This window comes from Giraffa tippelskirchi, chromosome 7 (genome assembly GCF_054371585.1).
Source record: "Giraffa tippelskirchi isolate mGirTip1 chromosome 7, T2T-mGirTip1v1.2.pri, whole genome shotgun sequence".
NCBI lineage: Eukaryota > Metazoa > Chordata > Mammalia > Artiodactyla > Giraffidae > Giraffa > Giraffa tippelskirchi.
This window is the reverse complement of record NC_137281.1, coordinates 106,721,263-106,747,929: the sequence shown is the minus strand read 5'-3', so window position 1 is coordinate 106,747,929 and position 26,667 is coordinate 106,721,263. Positions and strand designations below refer to the sequence as shown.

The following is a 26,667-nucleotide window of genomic DNA, read 5'->3' as shown; positions in this document are numbered from 1 at the left end:
TTGAGAGTAGGGTAGAGAAAAGAGAGTAGGCACTGAGATGAGAATGGGAGAGGATTAACATTTTTTGAGATATCCCAGCTAATAATGAGAAAAGATCAATCCCTTAAGAAGACTTCTGGTTGATTTGAATGAGGCTTCATACATCAGCCAGTTCATCTAATGTTTATATTTGAGGTAAAAATATACATATAATTATCAGTATTTTATCTCTACTGATATTCCTTAATGTATATTGTATTTCTGTGTGAGCCTTCCCCCTGCCTTTAAATACTCACCCTACAGCCTTCTGAGATACTAAGAAGAATGTTATAAGGATTTTGCTAGAGCAGTTGATCAATTATTGAATTCCTTGCTAGCAAAAACATTCTGATGAGATACCCTTAAGAGCAGAGTGGCTTGAGTTAAGCAAGGGGAACCTAAGTGGCCTTTCTTCTGTTTGCTCAGTCCCCTCAACTCCATGTGAAGTTTCACTGGCCCTTGTGTCATCTGCTCCATCTCTAAATACTGGAAACTGCTCTGTCTACCATGTCCTAACTTCCACCTCTTCCACCAGAGCTGTTGTTTAACCTTGAGACTTTCAGTCACCACCACCTCCCCGCCCCCAGTTCTTTCAGTTTGTTAGCTGTTTTTGGCTTCCCTTCTTTCCCTTTGAGCTTAATGCATGGGTTCACACTTTTGAATATATCCTCCCTCTAGTTTCATTGTCCCATAGCTTCTTGATCTTTTAATGCAGTCTTAACAATCCCCCAATTCAGGTCAACTTAATCATCCATTTTGCTTTAAAGTCACTGAGGAAGATTAAAGAAAATCAAATAAATGAGTCTATTAGTCACATCACCAAGACAACCGTTGCATCACTGGAGCGCTCACAGATGCTTGGTCAACTTTTTACTTGCTCCTGGGTAGCTCCCTTTTCCTTTCACCATGATAACCATTTAGATTTTTATGGTTCTCGAGACCCTCATTCCACTCTGAAACACTGCCACTCTCAACAGTCGATCTAGACTGATTCTTGGCTGCTGCTGCTGCTGCTAAGTCGCTTCAGTCGTGTCCAACTCTGTGCGACCCCATAGACGGCAGCCCACCAGCCTCCACCATCCCTGGGATTCTCTAGGCAAGAATACTGGAGTGGGTTGCCATTTCCTTCTCCAGTGCATGAAAGGGAAAAGTGAAAGTGAAGTCGCTCAGTCGTATCCGACTCTTAGCGACCCCATGGACTGCAGCCTACCAGGCTCCTCCGTCCATGGGATTTTCCAGGCAAGAGTACTGGAGTGGGATGCCATTGCCTTCTCTGGATTCTTGGCTGGTCACCAGTCTAAAAGGTTTATAAGTATTACCTCATTGAATCCTCATGATGGCCCTTTGATGGAGATACTGTCATTATCCCTGGATTATGATGCCCAAGATCTCAAAGGAAACCAGTGGTTATGTCTGGATCTGAACTCAGGAAATCTGAATTCAAGTCATAGTTTCTCTCTAAACTGTCTTGCTGCTGGTGCAGAGTTGATCAGGCATTTTCTCACTTGGGGTTTAGTTCCCTCCACCTTCAAGCTTCCACATATCTTCCTCTTGGGCCATTTATTTGTTTCTGACTCTTCTCAGTCAATCTCCTCCTACCAAAACTGTATCCCAAGTCCCCCCACTGCTTGAGAGCCTTATCCATCATGTGTTTGTTTATTCATTTAGCAAATTATTATTAAGTACCTATTCTGGGCTAGGTGTTGGGGACACAGAGGTAAACGAGACCTAATCTCCCACCTTGGAGTTAAATTTGAATTATCCGTTCTCCCTATTAAATATCCAAAATCTGATCCTCTCCTAGACCCTTCTTCCCACTTACAGAATATTGAAGTTACTGTTTATTTCATACTACACTCAGCACCACCCCTTACAAGGCAGGAAGTATGTGCTGGATAGGTGAATGAACAATTCCAGGTAAGATCATCAAGGTTTGGAAGTTTGTTCTTAGTCTTCTTTCTGAAAAGTGGCTCATTTGAGATGAGCCTCTAGCTCTTACCATCTTTCTGTCTGAGCAGAACTGGGAAGGTTCTGAAAACCAACCTTTTTCATTATTGACTGACTAGTTGCACTTCAGTAAAATAAATGCATTCCCACGAGTTACCTCACATTGATACCTCTACAAGAAAAGGTACAAGTGTAAGCTTTGTATTCTGTGACTGTGGAAAGAAAGACACAAGACCTTATTACAGGAATTTCAGCAATTTTAAAAGGAGAGATATTTTTAAGATTGAGGAGGGCATGGCAACCCACTTCAGTATTCTTGCCTGGAGAATCCCATGGACAGAGGAACCAGGTGGACTACAGTCCACAGGGTTGCAAAGAATCGGACATGACTGAAGCGACTTAGCATGCACACATATTTGTGAGATCATGCAATTTTCAAACCCCTATTTTGCCACTTCTCAACCAGAAGGTGATTTTGCCCCTGTCATAATGTGATGGTAGTGAGTGAGTTGGGTAATGCTACTGGTATCTAGTGGATAGAGGCCAGAAATGCTTCTAAACATTCTACAGCGCAGGGCACCCCATGAAAAAGAACTGCTGACCTAAAGGGTGACCATGACTGGAACAGTTAGGTGCTCCTTGAGTTGGTCCAATGATGCCAGCTGATCCTGCTGAAGATCTGTTGAAAAGAACCGCTAGAGATGAGGGATCATTTGGGACCTACAGAGAGAGGTATTTGGGTTTAGTTTCTCCATTTACTCTTCTAATGTTACCTGGATCTCTTTCTCAGCCCCAAGACTTGATACACATTTTATGTTGTCCTGTATCACTTCTTTAAGTATACAGTGACTTTGAAGAGGAAAAGAAAATAGGATAAGCTTTTATCTGTTGAAAGCATCGTTTATATTAGCATAATTTCTATCTCGGGCAATAACATTTCTAAGGTGGTAGAACACATCCTCTTTGTCAGCAGAGGTATGGCAAGATTTATTTTAATTCATATTAAATGACAGTGATGTCAGAAATGAAAAAAGTTGGAGGGGCTTCCCGGGTGGCTCAGTGGTAAAGAATCTGCTTGCCAATGCAGGAGACACAGGTTCAATTATTGGTCCAGGAAGATCTCACATGCCACGGAGCAACCAAGTCCATGTGCCACAACTATTAAGCCTGTGCCCTAGAACCTGGGAACTTTAACTGTTAAGCCTACTCACTGCAACTACTGAAGACTGCGTGCCCCAGAGCCCGTGGTTTACAACAAGAGAAGCCACTGTAATGAGAAGCCCGCGCATCACAACTAGAAAGTAGCCCCTGCTTAAAGCAATTGGGGAAAGCCCTCATGCAGCAACGAAGACCTAGCACAGCCAAAAATAAATAAACAAGTGAATAAATAAATAAAAATTTTTTAAAGTTGTAAATACTAAAGCTTTTCACTTCAGTGAAGAATCAACTTACTGAAATAAAATTAATCTTAAGGAAAAATTATATTAATAAAGTATAATTTTATAATCTAACCAGACCTGACTAGTTATTAGCTCATACAATATATAATAATTGTAATTATTCAATATTCAATATATTTCAATATATTCAATAGCAAATATTCAGTCATTTGCTAAATTTTATTTTAAAGTAGTGTGGTAGAAATGTATTTAATAGCTTAAACACTGAAAATGTATGTTTTGAACAAATAACTACTGCCAAATACGATACAGAAATAAACTTTGAAAGGATTATTAGGGCTATCAAGTATTACTTGCATAAATCATGTTGAGCACATACTGCAACCACTTCCTTATCTCTCTACTTCCTTCCATTATTCTTTATATCACTAGCATTTATAATAAAGAATATATGTATGAATTCTAATATATTCAAATTCTCATGAAAGCAAAACCCCAGAATAGCTGTAAAAAGACATAATTAAGCACCTTTCACAAATATTGCCTGATTTCCACTTAGACTTATTATTAGCCCATTTCTTTTAGATAATGGTTTCCAAACCTATAAATGGATCAGAAACATTTAAGACCTAGTGAAAAAGTTGGGAATCTCAAAAAAAAAAAAAAAAAGCAGCAAACTCACCAAATTATTCTGACACCCATTTGTGACCACTTGGGTAGGTGTTCTATTAAAACTGACGCTGAAGTAAGATTTAAATGGAGAGGCCAAATTCAAGATACTTTTGAAATGTTTCATTTTAAAGCCCCCAAATACTTTAGGTACTGTTACTTCACCATCTTCTTCCAATGAATAAAATGTGCATTATGAGGGGGAGGTAACATGTTGATGTGTTTCACAATAAGGATATTGATGTCAGTGCATCCAATTCAAATTCAGGAAGGATTGCCTATTTTTAATATTTTGTGATGTGAATAGAGTAACTAAAACTGTGATAGTTAATTTGGTCAATAAGAAAGTGTTGACCTTAAACAAACAGACTGCCAGCTATTTCTCCAACAAAAATGGGTTTACTCATGACCAGCAAAGAATTGCAATCTGGGGTCTGCAACCATGGCAAGCACTTGAAAGTCCCACAAAGCTGGAAGAGGATATCTCTTTTATAAAGGGTAAAAGGAAGTTGGGAGGATTATCGTAAATGGAGTCCACTGGAAGAATTGAGAATTCAAAGTATAGTGGCTTTTGATTGGCTGAGTCTGTCATTGGCTGAGCTCTCCTCAGGCAAGAAGAGGAAGTCTTTCTTCCTTTTGGGCTGTTTTCCTTGTAGCACATTGTAGCCCAACTCTATTTTAATTGAGGTTTCTGTTTATTAATTTTTACAAAGTCATTCCACTAAAGATAAAGCAATGGAGCCCACTAGTCTTATTGAATAAAGTGAATAATGCATCCCCAGAAACATCACAATAATATTGAATCCCCAGAAACTTCCACATGAATCTAATAGTGTATAAGTGAATCACAGCCTTACTCAACATTTCCATAAGTATGCTGCAGGGCAACTCTGAGAAATAGAATATAGATTGAATAGAATATATAAGCATCCCAATTTTTACTTCTTCCCATTTCATACTTTTGTTCTGTTAATGCTGCCTAATAAATATCTATAAATTTCATCCCCACTGAACTGACCCACTCAGGGCTTTGGAAGGTGATACCTCATAGATAAGTGCAAGTTTCCATGGATAGATACTATTTTGTCTATGAATGACAAGTGACTTCAAAAGAGTGGTTTCTGGGAATGGAATGCATTTAAAACAGTAATGACAGTTGATTGTTTATTGATTACTTACTGTGTTGTAGGTACTGTGTTGTAGGTACTATGTGTCAGGTCTTCTGTTTATCATCCTATTTAATCATAACAGTTACCCTATGAGATAGGTAACATCATAATTCCTTTTTTATAAATAAGGAAACCAGGGTACAGATAACATACCCCAATTTAAATACACCCTTAATATTAGAGTTTCTAAATAATGTTTTAAAGCAAAATGGAAAAAGTCACATGAAAATAATGGAAACACCTACATTTAAGAAAAATTTAAAAACCTGACACTGCAGTGTCCACTTTTTTAGTAAAGCATTTAATTTTCAAAGAGCAAGGTAGGTATCAGTAAACATTGGGAAGTACCCAAGATATGTGCCCACTCAAACAGATGGAAACCCAGATTTGAGAGAAGAAAGGCTGGGGACAAAATTCACAGTCCTGTTTCCAATGGATAGATCTGTTTTTAAATAATTATAAAGAATTATATGAATTATATTGTATGTCATTTAACAAGAAGGTGTCAATAGGGCAGTGCTTGATAGCACCCCTTCCACCCTAACAGCTTAAGAGTCTGCCTGGGTTTTAAATTAATAAGCTGAACAAAGAATGACAAAGCTCTCGGGTAAGCTGCTACTAACTCCGCATTCTATCGGCAGCTTAGCTTTTCCTTTTCAAGTTTCCAGTTACTTCATCTGAGCCATAAACACAGCATCAAGGAGAGAGCTGGACAGTTCAGGGTCCATGTGGGGAACTGATGGGTGTCCTGGAATCACCTTTGCCTTTAGTCCCTCTGGTTTTGTTTATCATTGCTAGAGCCGAGCAGTAAAATGCAGCATGCGACAGGAGTCTACTGTCAGCTGTGGCTAGCAGAGTGACGGACTGTCAGCCCTCTAGGAGGAATGAGAAAAATGCAGAACCACCCACAGCTGGAGGCTCCCCATCTGAATGGGGGGTGGTAGGGACTGAATTACTGTTCCCACTGATGTTGAAGATGTGAATAAGACACCATGCTATCCTATCTCACTCCAAACCCATGGAAAGAATTTGGCAAACGTTCCATTTCTTAAATCAAAGATTTCTCTGTTACTCTTGGCAACTTGGAGAACTAAAAATCCTTGAGTTTCAGGAAAAGCCAGGCATTAAAACTTTTTAAAGAGATTTGGGGAGAGATGAGTTAAATTGGAATGATTTTTTAAAAATGGTTTTAGATGGATTTATGGATTACCTTCATGAAGATATAAAGATATCAACTCATCTTGTGAATTTAATCTTTATCCTCAGTTTTTGAGATTTCCCCATTATCTATAATTCCTATTTCAAACTAAAATCCTTTTAGCTTTGTGTATTATGCTAATTAACAGGGGAAAAAAAAACCCAAACAAGTTTTCCTTGTTCTGCATTCCCTTAAAACTTGTTTTTAGGTACAGGGCACTGCAAGTTTGTGTGGTTGGGCACAATACTGCTGCTAATTGTACTGTTCTGGCTGATTACATGCCTTTTGCTTGATGTCAGAGTTTTCCCCCAGCAACTATTTCCAGCCAGTGGTATCACTCTTATGTATTGCTTCTAAAAAAGAAAAAAAAAAAAAATGGCAAAAATGTGTTTCTAAAATAAAGGAATGACACATATATTTAACATCATTCATCTACATTTACTCTAAAACATCAGTTATAGCGTAAAACCAGTTTTTAAAGGATTTTGATTTAATGGCTGTTAATTCAAATGTTTATTCGTTCCCTTTAAGAGGAGACATATTCATAAGAATTTCCTGTCAGTTATTTTAAAGAAAAACATTTATTTTTAAATGTAAAATACAATTACTGTTTACTTAAAATGTTTATGATTGTGAGGTAATAGTTCAAAATGAACCTGGCCATTTCTTCCCTATGGTTGCCTCCTCTTTTTGTTCCCAGCGCTCTTGGGGAATGGGGTCTCTCCTCTTCCCCCTCAGGTCATCCCTCTCATTATGCCAGATCAGTACAGAGAGACAACCACTCCGGGATGCATGGGACATGAGCACTGTGCCTTATAATAATGAGAGATCTTCCAGAGGTCACATTCCACATCTGGCCTTTTCCCTTTAGATTTTATCTTCAAATTGGACCTTATGTATAATAAGTGGCATTTGAAAAGCATTTTGTAGCATTTAAACCACAGGTATTATCTCATGGGCCTCATAAAAACAGGACATGGGCTTCCTGAACCATCGTTTTCAACCCAAGTCGGCATTTCACATGGCCACTTCCGTAGAGCTGCTCAGAATGAGTCAATAGCACGCAACCAGTCAACTTTAGGCAAATTTGATGACTAAAGCGATTTATTTAGTTGCAGAGAGAAACAGAACTCTAGGGTCGGAGTGACCAGGAGCAGTCAGGTGATGATCCTTGCCTGCCTTCCTCACTTATTTTGCAGATGTGACAAAAATAGGTCAGAGTGAAGGGGTACGTGTTTAGTCACTTCAGTCGTGTCCGACTCTCTGTGACCCCATGGATCATGAAGAATACAGGAGTGGGTTGCCATTTCCTTCTCCAAAGTGAAGGCGGTAGGTACATACCAAATGAACATGTTTATTGTATTCTTAAAAAAGAAAAAAAGTTGTTTCCTAAATAAAGGATATTTGAAAAAGACCAGTTGTAGCTGCTTTGTTGAGTGATTACTAGGTCAAGTGCTCTCTGAAGTGCTTTGCAAGTTTCTTTTTTCATTTAATTCTTACGTCTCCCACAAACCCTTAAGTAGATAGGTGTTTTTTCTTTTTGTAATCACTTTAAAAAGATGAGGTAATTGAGTCATGGAGAAGTCCCTTGTGCTAAGATCTTTTCTCTCCAGGTTTGAGATATGATTGACATATAACACTGTGAAAGTTCAGGGTGTAGAGGGTAATGATTTGGTAGACATATATAGTGTGAAATGACTACCACAATAAGACTAGTTAGCACATCTATCTGTGTCCAAGTTCTAAAGCTACAATTCAGTCCCAAACAATCTGATTAGAGAAAATAGTTCTTAACAACTAAATGTATTGATTTGTGATAAATTTTACTTAAATATTAGAGGAAATGAGAGCATTTTAAAGTGTTTTCTAAATATACTTGCGTCAAAATTGAAAAACCAAGAGCTTTTACATATATGCCAATGATTTTGTTTCCCAGTACCTGGGCTCATGTAATTCAGAATGGCTCTGGGTCCACACACGGGGCCATGCCAGACTCTGCCTACTCAGTCCTAGGAAAGACCTGAAGCTTCATACCAAGCACTGCTCAGGAGTCTCTGGGAGAAGAAGAATTGGAAAACAGAATTTTAGAGCTGGAAGGAAACTTATAAACAGTTAAATCTCACCTTCTCATTGTATAAAGTGAGAGTACTGAAGCTCAGAGAAATTACATGACTTTACCAGGTTACACACTGCTAACTAACAGCAGACTCAGGATTCGAGCCCAGGCTTTCCGTCTGTATTCTTTCAGTTACAATAAGCAGCCTCCAAATCCTTATGAGAGAGAATTTTCCATTTCTTTTTCCAGTGTTTTAGGAAATATCAAAAGCTAATATCCATGTATTTAAATAAATTTATCTAAATTTATTTTTGCCTTAATTATATACACTGGTAAATGAAAATGTGTTTGGATTTCCCAAGACTACTTGAATTTTTTGAGTTTTACATTTCCTACAAAGGGGCCAGGCTCAGCAATTTAATTTTCATGGACTAAGAGCTCTCATTAGAGTCTTTATCTTGACAAATAACTGGTTTTGAGAATAGGGACTAGAGATAATTTGGAGACATGATGAGCATTCATTCATTTACTCAAACAGACTTGTACTGCATGCCTATTTGTTTTAGGCACTGTTCTAGATACAGGTCAAACAAATGTAATATATATGACCTACTTCTTCCCCTTTAGGAATTATTTTCTCCCTTTCTTTCCTATCAGCAAAGGATCTAATTTTGCTGCACTTAAATTAGATTGATGCTTCCCAAGGTGTATTAAAGGTACCACTTCTGGTATGCTACATGATTTTAGATGGTAACAGACAAGCATTTAAAAAGGCAGCTATGAGGCCATCTCAGTGTATTTTAGAAAAATGAAAACAGCTCACAAACCTATATTTAATGGATGTGATGTCTTAGAACATGGCCAATTATGCTGGTGATCCACTTTCTGCAGACCATATGCACCACAGCGTGATACTCAGGCCTGTTCTGTAAGCCTTCTGCCAGAATATTTAGAAAGTTATGATGATATGGGTTTTTGAGAGTATAGATGGTATGGGTTAATAGCATGGATTCTGCAGGTAGTGAATTTCTGTGTTCTTCTGTGTTCTTTTAAAAGATACATCAAAATGTCAACTCTGAAGGTTGACAGTCATTTAGTACGTGAAGTATAATATATAACTTTATTATGCTAATCACTCAAGAGTGGCCATTCTCTTTAAAGAACTAATTTTTAGGTACCCATGTTAGAAATTGATTAAAGTTATTACATTTGCTTTAAAATGTTATACTTGCACAATATAATATTACTTTTATTATAATTTTATAGTTACCTTCTAATTATGACTTTTTCATAATTATTATTCACTTTTTTATTCTTAATTCAAAGATGTGCAACTGTGTATTACAGAGAATAGTTCTTAACAGCTAAATGTACAGACTTGTGAAAAAATTTACTTAAGATTTTAAAGGAAATGAGAGCATTTTAAATTGCTTTCTAAATATACTTCTTTTAAAATTGAAAAACCAAAAGCCTTTGCTTATATGCCAATGATTTTGTTTCCCAGTACCTGGGCTCATGTAATTCAAAATGTCTCTGGGTCCACACACTGGACCATGCCAGACTTGGCCTACTCAGTACTGGAAAAGACCTGAAGCTTCATACCAAGCACTGCTCAGGAGCACTGCAATAGGCTTTCTTCTGTGTTAAAATCACCTCGCACACCAACCTCGCTGCCAAGTACTGGGTTGTGAAGTACAGGGTAATGTGCAAAGGTTATCACAGTCCAGAGGAAGCTAGCATCTCAGCTAGCTGATACTACATATAGAAAAAAAAATTAACATAAAAAAATTCAAACTGACAAAAAATATAAAAACTCTCTATATTCCATTACTTAGACTGAAGAGTTATTAATATTTTGCCATATTTGCTTCCTCTATTTTTTTATTTTTATCTTTTGGCCATGCCTTATGGCTTGTAGGATCTTCATTCCTGACAAGGGATTGAAACTGCACCCTTGGCAGTGAAACCATGGAGTCCTAACCACTGGACTGCCAGGGAATTCCCTGGGTTATTTTAAAGTAAATCCTAAACATCATGATATTCCACACTAAACTACTAAGCATATGTCCTTAGAGCACCAGATACCATTATCATGCTTAACATGATAATTATAATTCCTTAGCCTTCAAACTTTCCACTCATCCCCCAAATATTTTCTTATACTTGGTTTGTTAGAATCCAGATCCAAACAAGTCCCATGTACTGCATGTAGTTATTATATAAATTAGTTTTTGTTTGTTTGCTTTTTAGTTTTGTTTTTTAATGAAGAATTTCCTTTTCACATGAAACCACCATTAACCAGTGCCTCAATCAGACCAGCTCTTGGCTTTCAGAAGATAATTCAGATTTAGAAAGGATTATAGATACCATTCCTCTTTCAGTATCTTCCTATGCTCCATATGTTTACCAGTCTGGGTCCTTATTGGAGATATTAGGCAGAAGGTAGGTGAAATGAAGAGTGGTCTGGATATGTGAACTTTGGATAAGACAAGGAAATATGCCCCTGAAGCAATAGCAAATTTTCCATGTCATCTTTACCCCAAATGTTTTACAACATGTTCCTGTGATTAAATGTTTGTCTTTTCAAGCAGCTCAGAAAATCCCCATATGGTATCCCCCTTTTGAAGGCTGATAATGCACATTTAATACATTAAAGTCTTTTTAGTGTTGCACAAATTCCACTCAGTGTTTCCCAAATGTCTTTGATTATGGTGTTGGGTTTTCCTACCACCCCAGATCACCTATTAGTATGTTTTGGAACCTAGTTTGGGAAGTAGCATTGATCTGTGCTACTATTATTAGTGTTTTTATTGGGTACATCAATAGACATTTGTTCTGGCAAAGCACCTTGTAATTGCTTTTGCTAGTTTTTCCTCTCACTCTGAGATCCTGTGGCCTACACTGGTATTTTTATTACCATTCAAAGATAAGAGCTATTAAGTACATATCAATAACACGAGCTGAGTAACAAGTTGCTGTTAGTCAGGATTTAATTTAAAGCCTTAAAATTTGAAGACTTTAATTGGCAAAAATCTAAATAATCCCCAAATACTAGAGTTGTATTGGCTGTTAGAGAAAAGGTAATTTCACAGAATATTGCTCATTTTCTCATCTCTCATCCCCTGTCCCCTTTACATATGCCCAACCTAAGGATGATCAACCCCTAGCCTGACACTCTAAGGAATAGAAGGACTAAAGGAGGCAGTGCCATTTCCCTTGAAACTAAGCATCCTAAAGATGAGCTACCACTTTTCCTTTCATGATGGACATATAAACATTTATGGAAAAAGATGGAGTAAGAGACACATACATCAACTATTCCTAAAGACAGAGATTAAGGAGGCCTCTCTGTAGAATCTGTAAACGTGATTCTTGGAGACAGCTCCTTCAAGTAATCTCTTCTAAATGCTCCACCCATTTCTCCACTGCTCTGACCACCACCATGCAGGGATGCCAGGTGGTGGTGGGTGGTGATGACATCAGCAAAGATTCTGCTTATCCAAGGGAAGCAGAACTATTACTCAAAAAAATGTACTAGTTTAATTCTGGAACCTCTCAGTTTCTCACCCTGGGTGGTAAAAATGTCTCTGTGGATTTTCTCTGCACTATTTGGGCAAGTGCTCAGGATGAGCAATCTTTTCTTAGCTGGGAGAAAATCAAATAAGCAGGAATACCATACCTCCCCATCCTTCCTAAAACTTCGAGTTTGATTCCTAGTCCCCAGGGTTTGGACTCTGTATATGTCATAGGCATCAAAGCATGGAAATAGCAGAACCCCTGCACTACAAACCAATTGTTGGTTGTATAATTTAGACCATTATAAATCTTGTTACATTCTCTCAGTAGTTAACATTTACATTAACTTTTTGCTCCCTGTTCCTTAAAATTTTTCCTTTCCTGTTTATTTCTTGTCAGTTGGGGTAGTGAAATAAAATCAGCTCAGAACTAATGACCTGGTCTTAAAACGTAACTTCACTCACCGTGCAACCTTATGCAATTGACCTAACTTCTCTGCACTTTCACTTCTTGAATGTGAAACGGTGATTTATAAAATTATATCAAAGACTATGAGAATTTCATGATGTGAAAAATATGAAAAGGCTTAACTCATATTCAGTACATGGGCAATTGACAAATGTTGGGTCCTCTACTTTCTTCTCTTTGCTTCTGCTTGCATTGTTTATCACCTGATTCCATCATTATGGGAAGAAAATCAATAAATGATTTCCCTGAATTTTTTTGATTGTTTTCTTTGAAATAATACCATGTGGTATGGGAGGCTCAGCCTAAAGGGATCTGTTTCAATTTTCTGGAACAGAGGAGGAGTTGTACAGGAGAAGCAGCTGGCCTTTTGGCTGGGTGGAGAAGACAATCAGCGTTGAGCTTCTACCTTTGCTCACATCAAGGGCGAGGGGTGTGTGTGTGTGCGCGCGCGCGCACACACACACACACACACACACACTTATTCTAATTGTTTGACCAAAACAAGAAATAGCAAATAAGCATTCTATTTCTTCTTAAATGCACATCAAAGGACCTGTTTCAAGTTGATAAGTGATGTCTGGTCATTTTAGGATGCTTATGATCCTACTGAATGGGTATCACTTAAAAGACAGACAATAGTAAGTGTTGCCAAGGATGTGGAGAAACTGGAATCCTCTTTCAGTGCTAGTGGAAACGCAAAATTTATTTTTTGCTTTGAAAAATCTTTTGGCAGTTTCTTAAGAAGTTAAACCTACCGTCTCAATCAGCAATTTTGCTGTTAGGAATCTACCCAAGAGAAATGAAAACATATATTTACACAAAGACATATATGTAAATGTCCACACTAGCATTATTTGTAGTAGCAAAAGACTGGAAATAGTTCATATGTCTATCAGATGTGCTTGGATGATAGAATACTCTTTAGCAATAAAAAAAAACATGACTACTACTGATGCATGATAAAAACAAGCATGAAACTCAAAGACATTATGTTAAATGAAAGATGCAAAAGACATATTGGATGACTTCATGTATATGTCTAGAAAAGGCAAATCTATAGAGACAGAAGGCATATTGGTGACCACCTGGTGTTAGGGGTAGGAATGTAGAATAACTGAAAACAAGCGTAAGAGATCTTTTGGGGGAGTTGGAAATGTTCTCAAACTGGATTGTGGTCATGATTACACAACCCTTTGAATTTATTTTAAAAAGCCATTAAATTGTACTTTTAAAATAGATTTTATGATATGTCGATTATACTTCAATAAAGCTGTTTAAAAATAAGCAGCTTATTGTTATGTGCAATTAATGAGGTGATCTCCTTATCAAAAGAAGCATTCAGAGGTTGGTGAGAATATGATAATCAGGGTGTATTCCTAGAATAGACACGCATCTGTCTTTCAGCTCAAATATTCATTATACTCTGACTCTAATGGTAAACAACTCCAATGCTCCAACTTTCCAGCTGGGTAAGGCATGGAGCTATGAGGGGAGGAGGGGAGCAGTATTGGGTGATGTCAGCCACAGAAGAGAGGACACCGAGGGAGGAGGAGCAGACTGGAGCTACTTCTACTCATTGACATCAGAAACAGAGGTGGCAGCACACATCAGCATGCACTGATCTTTTCCAAACCAATATGCCCATCCAGCCACTTCCTGTCTTGGCCAGCAGTCTCTCTTTGCGCCACCCTCTCCCAATCCTGCTTTTTTCTCATTTCCAACTTCCTCTGGGCTATGCTTCTCCATCTATTTGTCCCTCAGTCATCTGTGCACCAGTGTGTCCTATCTGCCTAGACTTTCTGAAGTGCCTTAACCCCTGTAGGTAACAGTTCAAACCAAGGAAAACTGTATCTTTCAATTATCACTTTTCAGTTACTTATAAAGTTTCTTTCTAGGTCTCATTCACAAACATATACCTAAGAAGCTAAGATCATTAGTATGAAATTACATTATTGAAAGTGAATGTGGGTGAGAATCTCAAAGAACTGTCAAGTTTGACTAGTTCAGGGCTTGGTAATTTAATAATTCTCCCTTTTACTTCATCTAGTCCTAGTATTTCACAGGGAAATTATCACGAGAGAGGGAGCAATGTTATGCAGACGAATGTGACACATAATCACATAATCTTGATAGTTGTAATTCTACAAGCATACAAAAAATAACCAGGAAATGTGTGAATTTCACACAGAAAATTGAGGTAATTTGGCATATAGTGCTCATTGAAAGTGGAAGCCTATTTAAATCTACTTAAAACTGAAACTGCCTTCCCAAACCTATCTGCCAATTGAATACTTTGGATTTTGAATTATATGGGTTTTTTTCTATAAGAAGCTTACTCTATAAATAATAGCCAATAATTATTGAGTTATTGTGATATTCCAGGTACCTTATTTAATCTTCATAATGACCCTATGAGATAGGAACAATAACTACCCCAATTTTACAAACAACAAAAGTAAGATATAAAGAGGTTTTCTGCTCAAAGTGACCATTGATAAGTAATAAACCAAGGATTTAAGTTCAGGTCTTTCTGACTCCAAGCCAATGTCCTCAGTCACTATTCCACACATCTAAATAGACCTCATCATAATATCTCATAAAAACATCACCCTCATTTTTACAAATGGAGGAGCCACAAGGGGACAAGGGCATATGACTCAACCAAGAATAGGCATCAAGTCAGTTCTTCATAGATTTCTGTCTTTGAGGCTTGTGGGCCTCCTCTTCAGTGTTTTATAAACTGTTCATCAGGTTATAAGACTCTCTTGAATAGGACTCTCTTCTTTTAGAGGGTACTCACCTAACTTTCAGTTATAGGTTCTCCAGACAGCCATAATGTTTCAGGGTCTTCATTTGCTAGAAACCACTGGAGTGTCTGAAAATAAAAGGACCATTTGTGTTCAGGCTATCAGGTCGCTAGAGCTAATTAAGTAGCAACTTCATTTGGTTTACAGTCAATGCAAAGATTTTGGCATCTGTTCCACTGAGAAAAAGACAGGAGATTATGGATCAAGAACATTCTCACATGGTGATCTAGGCACATATTTTAAGTAATTAAAACCATTTGGCTAAAGAGAAATCATTATATACAAAATTTCTTTAAAATATTCCATTGGTATGTTTTAAAATTGTTTATCAGGCAAGAGTAGCAGAGAAGCCTGACAAATCCTGAGAATAGAATGAAATGAGTTGCAGAGGAATATGCTTTAAAACCTTTCATTCTGAAGATGTGACTGCTGGTATGTTCAATGCAGAAAACCCCAGTTCTGAGCCTGATGTTGATGAGTAAAAAACATTCACACAGCCAGAAATCTTTCCCATTTCCCTTCCACACTTCTCTAATCATGAGTTCAAATAATATTGCCAAATACTTTTTATTTTCCTCTGATGAGAGTAATCTCAAAACTCATCTGTTTGGCAAATGAATACAAAATAAAATCATTTTTTTCCGGGTCTTATTATACAACCAAGAACAGCTTCCATTTATTAACAGCCTACTATACAGAAGGCACTGTAATTGACATTTCACATTACTTCTAATCTGGACAACTTGGCAAGTTAGGTCCTCTTATTCCTATTTATAGCAGAAAAAAAGACAAAACTAGGACCAAGAGAGATTAAAAAATTCTGTCTGACTCAAAATTCATGTGCTTCCCATCATGCTCTCTCACTCTTCATCAAGCTTTGGAGTTCCACTAAGGACAAGATGATTCTGGGGGCTGTTTGAACAACCATTTGTAAGTTGCCTATTTAATGTCTAATGAATATAGGAAAGGACAATGTTCCAAAGTAAGGCATGGACCATGCTTTCTAGGCTTCACAGCTCAGTGAAGATAAAAAGAGAAGAGAATGAAGTTCTAAGAAGAATGATTTAGAGAGTAAGTACTAGAGGAATCCAGAGAGGGGCTCAGTTATGAGTTGATGAGAAAGGGAGTACCCTCCTAAAATGAAGTGAGGCCTCAGTGAATCTGATAGAAGATACAGTTTGGATGAGCAGAGAAGAGAGGGAAGACCATTCCTGGAACAAGGAATGAGCATGCAGAGTCCCAGAACAGCAAGGACACCAGCCTGGTTGGTGTGATGGAATTTGTACTAGGGAGCAAAAGGATTCTAACACTATAGTGATTTACCCTATGGCAGCTTGTTACAAAACTGAAGAAGTTACATTCCAGTCTGGGTCAAGAGAATAGTTATCCAAGGTACGGCTTCCTGTCATAAGTAGAAATATGTCTATTTTTTGCCCCCATTCAGAAAAAAAAAGTAAGGGGAATCCCAGAAGGGTCATGGGACAAATATAGGTTTAGAAATCAGAATTTCTGGGTTCTGTTTTCATTTTCAGTCATTTCTTCTCTGAAATGCAACAGTAGAAATTACTGAACCTCTTCTGAATCAGTTTCTGCTAAATGGGAAAAAAGCGTATCACCACTTCTCCCAACACACAAGCAAATTCATCCCATTCTAAGCATGCAGATTGTTGGAGATAGGAGATTTTCTCATTACTGATTTTAGTAATGAAAGTGCCCCTAGACTGCCCTGCTTCACTGCTGCATCCCTATACCCATTTTACAGCTCATACTATGCTGGAGATAGGGTGGGCAGTAAATAATGTAGTTTTTAAATTATGGCAATGTTGACATCTTTTAGTGTAACAGAAAGACATAGCGTTAACTGTCTTTATAGTCTTCAAGCACAATTTCTAGATACAATACAATTATTGTCATTATGATTATCCTGCTACCTGGACAACATGAAAACTTTTTAATGTGTTTAATTACACAGTTTTTAATTTGTGCAAGATTAGGGTGAACAATTCTGTAAGTGAGCTTTGACAAAGCAAGTTAGCCTTCCAGACAAATTTTCCCAAGCCCCCTTGGTTCTAATTTGGACTTTAAAAATTCATTTTACTAATTTGTTGAGCATAAAATATTTGGTGCTAATGTTTAGCTATCTCAGTGCTGCAGTTTAGAAGGGCAAGTGAAAAACATCCCTCTGGGCTCTTAGGGCTGGATGGAAGAAGCCCTGGACTCTGCTTGCACTCACTCAGTAAGCAGTGCCAAGCAGAGACTGTTTTAAAAACACAGAGCTCTTTATCTTTTTGCTAGTTTTTCTAAATGTCTTATGGACATCTACTAACAACATATGAGATACAAAATTTTAAGTATATTTGTGTAGGATATAAGAATAATGTTAATCAATATAAATAGAAATCTATTATATTTAAATTATTAATGATATTATCCAAGATGCTCCTATTCTTACTTTTTCTGCACTTGATAAAATATTCTCAGAGAAATGTCAATATTTCTCACAATGATTATATATATATTTCTTTTCCCTATGTTTCTTCTGATTTTTGCTTTATGTAATTTTGTTTCTTTGTTGTTAGGTGTCTAATGGTTTATGATATCTATCTTCTTTGTGAATTGTACCTTTTATCATTAAAAAATTCATCTTTGTTTTATTTAAAACTAAAAAATTATAAATAAACATAATAATAAAAATGGAATTTTTTGAAATTTTGAAATTTTTTGAGAAATTAATCTCAAAAAATAAAATAAATAAAAAGACAGAACAATGCACACACGAGAGAGAGAGATATACCATCATGGGATAATATACCCATCCACACTCACCCTACAGATCCATCTTGCTTTTAGGAGGACAATAATATTAAAAGCCAGAAATGAGAGTCCAATTTACTTGTTTGTATATCATTCACACTCTCCCAGACCATTGAGATTTTATTTGAATCTGTGAATAGTTTGTCCTTATGGTATTCCCAATAAGGGCTACATTCTCCAAATTGGGGATAAATCAAAGTAAGTTTCACAGGAAATTCTTTGAATCTATTTCCGGAGCCACTAAACCAGAGTTCATGTCTTATTAATGGTCTACAATACTTTCTTGCTTTCATTCGCTTGTTCATTTATTCAACATTTTTTGACTATTGAATATAACTATAGTGCACACAGTCCCATACTCCGATTGTTTCCAGTCCAGTGGAGGAGACAGATAACAAACAGTGCAGAGTCCGGTGATGTGATCAGGACCTAGGTGTAATGGTGATGTGTGGAGAGCAGCAGCTCTCAGGAACACTTCCTGGAGACTATGATAGCTGGGAAAACTGGGAAGGATAACAGGAGTGGTCCAAGTGGAGAAGATATAAAGGAGCATTCTAACTGGAGAAACCACATGTCCAGAGGCATGAGAAAACATGCATCATCTTCGCAAAAAGATGAAAGACAGCAGAACTGGAAGAGATGCGAGGGATTTGCAGAATCATAGCTTTCAGAGTCACCAGCCAGTTTTCACAATCTAATCAATTTGAGTGTTTGGATGTGTGGCATTCCGGAGTCTGTTTAAAAGGACATTTCCTTGACTGGCAGTCAGGAAACATGCTGGCAGCATGGCTAAAAATGCGTAACTCCCTGAGGCGAAGATACTGCAAAGTATCTAGTTGGTGACAAAACAAGAGTATCTCACCTCATTTCTTGAAGTATGATCAGGAAGTTCACCAAGACAATCACATGTTCTTTTGTCATATTCCACGCACCTAAGGTATTGCTTTAATGCATGAAGATCAGCTGATTTTAAATTTTGATCTATTTTCTTCCCAAGGAGCTGCTGGCATTATTTATTTTCATTGCACATTCAAGAAAACTGAGGGTTGTATGACAAATGACAAAGCCACCAAATGAGTCAGTGCAGAGAAAGGATTAGGTTGAAGGGCTCTCAAAACTTGCTTGGGGATGAATCTTCAGGATAGAGTGTGTGTGTGCTTAGTCACTCAGTCGTGTCCAATTCTGCAACCCCGTGGGCTGCAGCCCACCAGGCTCTTAGGTCCATGGAATTCTCCAGGCAAAAACACTGGAGTGGGTTGCCATTTCCTTCTCCAGGGGATCTTTCTGACCTGGGGACTGAGCCTGGATCTCCTGCATTGCAGGCAGATTCTTTACTGGATGAACCACCAGAATACTATGAATATAAGCCAATATCCTGACAGGAACAGAGCTCGTTTGAGCGGAGGTTTGGGCAGCAGCAGAAGCTGGATCAGGGACTGATTCTGAGTGAAGCGCTAAGGCAGAAAGTAACTCTATCAGAGGGACTACAGAAGGACTTAAAGCTCACAAACATACAGTAAACCATTTTCTTCTGTATTTCTTCCTACAACTAAGGATTAGGAGTCATCTATGACCCTCAGCTCCAGCTGGGAGATTTTCTTCTCTTGAGCGTTCTTAGTGATCATTTTATCCTAGTTTCATTGGTATAAACATGGTGAGGGTAAGAAACAGCCTGGGAATACATCTATAAGTAACAAAAACACTAATTCAAAAATATATCTACACCACCACGTTCATAGTAGCATGATTATAGTAGCTAAGACATGGAAACAAACCTAGTGTCCATTGATAGATGAACAGATAAAGAAGTTGTGGTGCATATATATATACACACACACACACAATGGAATATTATTTAGGGGATTGTACCCTGTGGGATGCTGTTGATCCCTACTTCTCTCCCAAGACTGCACCACCTTAGCAGGTGCCCTTGGCGCTGAATATGAAACCTGAGGCTTAGATAACTTGGGTAGAGGTAAGGGATGGAAAGGAGGATACTCAAGAAGAAAAAAAATTATTCATGAAAGTCATTCAGTCATGTCCGACTCTTTGTGACCCCATGGACTATACAGTCCATGGAATTCTCCAGGCCAGAATACTGGAGTGGGTAGCTTTTCCCTTCTCCAGGGGATCTTCCCCACCCAGGGATCAAACCCAGGTTTCCTGCATTGCTGGCAGATTCTTTACCAGCTGATCCACAAGGGAAGCCCAAGAATACTGGAGTGGGTAGCCTATCACTTCTCCAGTGGATCTTCCCAATTCAGGAATCGAACTAGGGTCCTGCATTGCAGGTAGATTCTTTATCAACTAAGCTATCAGGAAAGCCCAATATTAAATACAGACATACATAATTATTTAGGAAAGAAATCTTAATAGGTACCTGAAGCCTTGGGGATCTGGGACTTTTCCTAAAATATCTTTAGGAGAGTTACCAGCATTGCTTCCATACAGTTGCTTCCTGCTTGTGTTTGGCTTTCCCTTCAACCTATAACACTACAAGCCTGCTTTCCTCCCAGCATACACAGGGACCAGTGCAAGCGAGTGGCCTGAAGCTTATGCTTCACTGGATTCATGGTTCACCCAGATGAGGTACCACTGACAGAAGATCCTGGAGGATGATTTGGATGTGTGTCCTGGTTTGCCAGAAAGTCCCAGGTTATGCCTGTTATTCTTGTTTAAGTCTTTTCCCCAGTTTCATTGAGAAATAATTGACATACATCTCTGTATAAGGCTTACAGCATGATAGTTTGATTTACATAAGTTGTGAAATGATTACCACAATAGGTTCAGCTAACATCCATCTTCTCCTCTAGCTACAATAAAAAGCAGCAAGAAAAGAATAAAGGAAAAAAAAACCTTCTTGTGATGAGAACTCTTAGGATCTTCTTATAACAACTTTCTTAAACATCAGGCAGCAGTATTACCAATAGTCATCATGTTGTACATTACATCCTAAGTATTAAACCCTCTCATCTTATAAATGGACCTTTGTATCTTTTGACCACCTTCCTCCAATTCCCCCCTCCCAATCCCCCTCTAACCTCTAGTAACCACAAGTCTGATCTGTCTATGAGTCTGATTTGTTGTTACTGTTGCCATTTTCAGATTCAACATACAAGTGAGATCATACAATATTTGTCTTTCTCTGTATGACTTATTTCACTTAGCATAATGCCTTCAAGGTCCTTCTGTGTTGTCACAAATGTTAGGTTTTCTTCAATTTTGATAGCTGAACAATATACCATTATACATATATACACCACAACTTCTTTAGCTATTCATCTGTCAGTCGACACTTAGGTTGTTTCCATGTCTGGCTACTGTAAGTAGTGCTACTATGACCATGGTGGTGCAGATATATTTTTGAGTTAGTGTTTTTGTTACATTTAGATATATTCCCAGAAGGGAAACTAGGGAATCATATATGGAAGTTCTATTTTTAATTTTTTCAGGATCTTCCATGCTATTTTCCATAGAGGCTATACCAGTTTACATAGTGCACCATCAGTGCACAAGGGTTTCCTTTTCTCCACATCCACACTAGCACTTGTTATGTCTTCTCTTGTCTTTTTGATGATGATCATTCTAACAGATGTGAGGTGATGTTTCTGTGGTTTTAATTTGCATTTTCCTGATGATCACTGATGTTGAGCATCTTTTCATGCACCTGTTGACCTTTCATCTGTCTTCTTTGGAGAAAAGTTTAATCAGGTCCTTTCTCTGTTGTTTAATTGAGTTATTTTGGGTTTTGAGTTCTTTATATGCATTGGATATTAACCTTTTATCAGATATATGGTCTTCAAATATTTTTCCCACTTTTTAGGTTGTGTTTTCATTTTATTGACGGCTGTGCAGAAACTGTTTAGTTTGATGTGGTCCCACTTGTTTATTTTATATTTTATTGCTTGTATTTCAGGTGTCAAATCCAAAATGTCATTATCAAGATGCATGTCAGGGAGTTTTGCTCCTATGTTTTCTTCTAGGAGTTTCCTGGTTTTAGAGCTTACATTTAAGTTTTTAATCCATTTCAAGTTAATTTCTGTGAGTGATATAAGACATGGGTCCATGTTTGAATTTTGATAATTTCCTTTTCATTCTGAAAAAAACAGTCCTGGTTTGCCTGATAAAGTGTATGGTCACCCGATCTATGTTGGACACCTCTGTGACCACATAAGCTGGTCCCAGGTGGGGGCTTTCAATTCTAACTTTAGCATCGTCATCACCTTTCTGCTCCAAGTAGGTCTGGTAGAATCTCTGTTTCCCAGTCTCAAAGTGGGGGTAATCACATTGACCTGGGCTTCCCCGGGCTCAGAGGTAAAGAATCCTCCTGCAATGCAGGAGACACTGGTTGTATCCCTGAATCGGGAAGACCCCCTGGAGAAGGAAATGACAACCCATTCCAGTATTCTTGCCTGGGAAATCCCATGGATATGGGATCCTTGTGGGCTACAGTCCATGGGGTTGCAAAAGGGTCAGACACAACTGCAAAATGGTCAGACATGACTTAGCAACTAAGCAACGACAATCACATTGACCTACTTATTGTAAGTTGTAAGGAAGTTTCCTATTGTGTATTTTCTATCTTCTTAAAAGCCATTGCTTTGGTATTATATAAATTAAGACAAAAAAAATTGTCAAAGATGTGTAAGCCCTCTTTCATTTAGGTATCCAAGAATCTGAAAGTAATACTATCTAATCCAGTTGCTTTAGTTCTCTCTGTTATGCTTTCATGAAGATCCACCCATGTTCAACAACCTACAGGGTGGAGCAGTAAGACAGTCAGGCCTAGTTAAAAAGATCAGCTGGGTGTCTGGCCTTTGGGTGAAACACTGCATCTGAATGTACTGGTGGAGTTAAGGAAGTGTTATGCGGAAATAGCTTGGCCTTGGTGGGTCACACTGTGTCAGTTCATCTCTATTAGAGAAAGACAAGCAGGAAAGCCAGGCAGGAAAGCTCCGCCCCCACATGGAGCTGGTTTGCAGGCTGAACCAGTGAGGACGACAACACAGCTCTGCGGTGGGCAGGCTACTGGATTCAACACACCACTTCAGAGCCTCTGAATCAGACGTCAAGCACAAAAAAACAGGATTATTTTCCCTGCCAAAGTCACATGCAATGTCGAGGTAACATCAAAAAGTGTCCTCTGAGTGCTGATTTGGGCACGTAAACAGTGGCGTGGTTAGATGTCACTCTGTGTTTAAAGTAATTATACTATAGCACTGGAATGTGGTGATGTGAAAGCCCCATTGCAGCAAAGTTGATTCTATCAGCAAACTGGCAAGTCAGTTGGCCCATATCCTGCTTCTCCCTGAATTTACTGCTTCTTATTTGGGAACTGTCTCTGGGAAAGTCAAAACCAACAACAATATGTCGGAGACATGACTTGTAGACATTGGCCGATAGTAGCTGTGGTCACTCATGTTCAGTGTGAGCCCTTGGAAAATAGCTGAGGCTGATGAGAGTGTCAGGGGCCTGAGTCTGTGTCTTACCTTGTCTTGCTGGATCCTGCTGAGGCTGCATAGTCACTGCTCAGCATGCTGGAGAATTTCAGCCTGAGAAAGGCTGATGATGTGGGCAAGGCTTCCTGAGAAGGGTGACATCCCTGGAAGTAAAGATGATGGCTCTTCGCCGCTGGCTGCGGAAGCCCTGCCTTCAGAGGTCCAGGCAAATATCCGACCGCTGAAGTCTAACTGCATCCTAAATACAAGGACATAGGGCCTCTTTTATCCCTGTCCTCTTTGGAATCGTGCCTTTCTCAGGGAAAAAGGACCTAGTAATCAACCCTCTGCCCCACATCCTGGCACCTGATCCCCACCCTTGTGCCAGATCAGTGGAACTTTCCTTGCATCTGGGGAGAATCATTTCCCTTTATCCTCACAGAACTTCCTTCATAAGTTAGTGCTGGCAATGATATTCATTCTAATTAGCCGCCCTTGATGGATTTATTTCATCCAGTTGAAATTTTAGAGGAGAAGTTCCCAGGCCATCTTAAAACTAGAAGTCACAGGACAAGCTGAGTGGAAATCAGGTTTGGATGACCTCCATAGAGAAGTCAAGCCAATTCCCATGAGGTTTAAACACAGTGCTCCCAGGAAGGCTAGTCAAAGTTGAAGGACAGACCTGGAAGAGATCTCATGGAGCCCATTTCGTTCAGTCACTTTGTTTTACAACGATGGACCTGAGGCTCGTAAAGATGAATTAATCTGCCTGATCACCAGTCACCCCTGAAAGTGAAAAGGGCATGGGCGACAGTGTTGACTACAGGGAAAATACCTGCTTGTCTTCTGGGGCAAATTAAGTACAGCTGTCATAAGCAAAAGCTTGATCTATTTTTCTTAAGTTCATCTTTCTTTTCACCTTTTAACTTGTTTTCATGGAGTAATGTTACATCCCTGAAGAGAACATGTGGAATCCAGCTGAAGAGATATTTCAGATATTCCAAAAAGTACACAAAGTCGATGGTGTAATGTTGGTAGGTAAGGGGACCAGCTGTTGGAAACTATAAACTCCCCAAACATCTGGACTGATCTGTGTCCAAAGTTCCAGTCATAAATTGTCCATTAGCTGTAAACCTTTATGCTCTGAGTTTGGAATATTCTCTGACTCTTCATCTGTCATTGGTGCTTTAAGAGTAGTTACTGAAGGTGGTAGATGGTAGGGAGGTTTGTTTTATGGAGTATTGGGAAAGAAATATTTCTTGTCATATTTATGACAACTCTTCCAAATGGTGTTTTTTCCTTTATGTATTGGCCTCAGATTCATTAGAAGTTAAAGTCAGTATTTTCTCTTCTTTTTTTCATTCATTCCCTTTTTTCCCCTTCATTTTCTTTTCTTCATTCATCCCTTCTTTCTTCCTTCCTCCCTCTTTCTCTCCTTACTTACTACCACCCTTCGTTTCTCCCTCTCCCTTCTCTCCTACTTGTCTTCCTTATTTTTCTCTTTCTTTTCTCTTCTTCCTCCTCCTTTTCCTTCTTGTTCCTCAAAGCTCAACTGTGATTTAATAAACAGTCACCTACAGCCACAGCTTATGGAAGGATACTGTTATCTGTTGGTCACTTGTTGAGCCTTGAACTCAAGTGCATAGATGAAATTTAAGGGCTCCTTCATTTTCCCAGCTTTCATGTTGATATTATGAATATTCATCTTTTAATATAGATATAAGAAGACTCTTTATTTTATAGATTATCAAGGCTAGGAGGTTTTAGTATGGAACTCCTGTCATGAGAAATTTGGTTTTATTTGCAGAGCTATAATCTTTAAGTTTAAATGATGCCAAAACAATAGTCAAGGGGTACTAAGTCACCAGATGATTGATTCTATTTTTTACCTCACAATTAATTACTTGAAGTCCTTTATACAAATGGAGTCCAAGAATCATCCAGATTTCCTTAATATTACAACTTTAGATACTAAAAGTTATAATATTTATATTACAACTTTATATACTAAAAGTTATAATATTTATATTACAACTTCTAAAACATAAGTTAATAATTGTATTATAATAATTCTTTACTGATTGCAATGGATTAAAATTGCATTTCAATGAAATGATTTTGAAAACAAATGACTCGTACTAATCATATTCCCCACCAAACCTGTCCCTCCAAGAGATTTCCTCATTCCGTTGCTGGCTGCACCATCTTCTCAACATCTCAGAGTAGAAATCTGGTAGCCATTCTTGGCACCTCTCAGCCCTCACCCTTCACACTCAGTCTGTCACCAAGTCCTGCCAATTTCACCTCCACAATATGTTTCAGCTCTGCCTATGCTGCTCCTCATTTCCATCTATTCCAGCTTTCCCAGGCCACCATAATTTCTTTTCCCTGACCTGGTCTCTCTCCTCCACCCTCTTCTCTCTCCAATCTGTTCTCCTCAAAACAACCAGGGTGACCTTCAGAGAAAAAAACAGGGGCAAGTTGTGCTCTAATTTCAAATTCCTTAATGTAAGCCTAGATCTCTTGCTACTTGGCTCCTTAAACCCTAGCTGCTTTTGGTCCTTTTTTGGTGTGTAAACTGATCGGGACATTTCCTCCTCCTCCCCTCCAGCCCCACCTCTATCTACTTTCTTTATCAAGCACATCTTAACTAAATATCATACTCAGAAAAGTTTTACACCCAAACTAATGCAGTTCCTGTTGTAATGCTCAAACAAAACAACTGGTTCTTCTTTCTAAACCGTATCACAATTCTAAATTTTTTATTTATAATATACATTTTATTATTCTATCATATGTAAAGTCTAGCTTCTCCTGCTGACTATAAGCCCTATGTGGGCAGACACCATGCATGTCCTGGCTCAGTGCAGGCATATAATAAATGTTTAATAACTACTTGTGGATAAATAGATTGTCATTGTAATGAATTTGTACACTGCATGTTTTATTTTAGTTTTAGGGGCATAAGTGTTCTAATTCCCTTAAATTTATGTACCTATTAACCAGATGATTTTATCCCCCTTTTACAGACAGTAAAATAGACTTAAAGAAAAAAATAACTTAGGAAAGGTAACAATGTCCTCAAGTTCAGAGCAGCCTCATACATAGAAAATAATGACAACAACAGCAATGATTGCCATTTTTTGCTCTCTTACAATGTTCCAGGA

At 38.2% G+C, this 26,667-nt stretch overlaps 1 protein-coding gene across 33 annotated transcripts in view; it reads right to left on the bottom strand.

Annotated features, from left to right (window-relative positions):
- Positions 1-26,667, bottom strand: part of FRMD6 (FERM domain containing 6) — a 384,502-nt gene that overhangs the window by 92,743 nt on the left and 265,092 nt on the right. For 23 of the 33 annotated variants that reach the window (XM_081507320.1, XM_081507319.1, XM_081507321.1 and 20 more), the window contains one exon: positions 15,242-15,316. The exons of 2 other annotated variants lie outside the window; for them this stretch is intronic. The gene's annotated coding sequence lies outside the window, so the exon portion shown is untranslated. Of the gene's footprint in view, positions 1-8,340; positions 8,456-15,241; positions 15,317-23,551; positions 23,760-26,667 lie in introns of those variants that run through there. 8 more of the 33 variants (XM_081507304.1, XM_081507281.1, XM_081507298.1 and 5 more) reach the window with 2 other exon arrangements.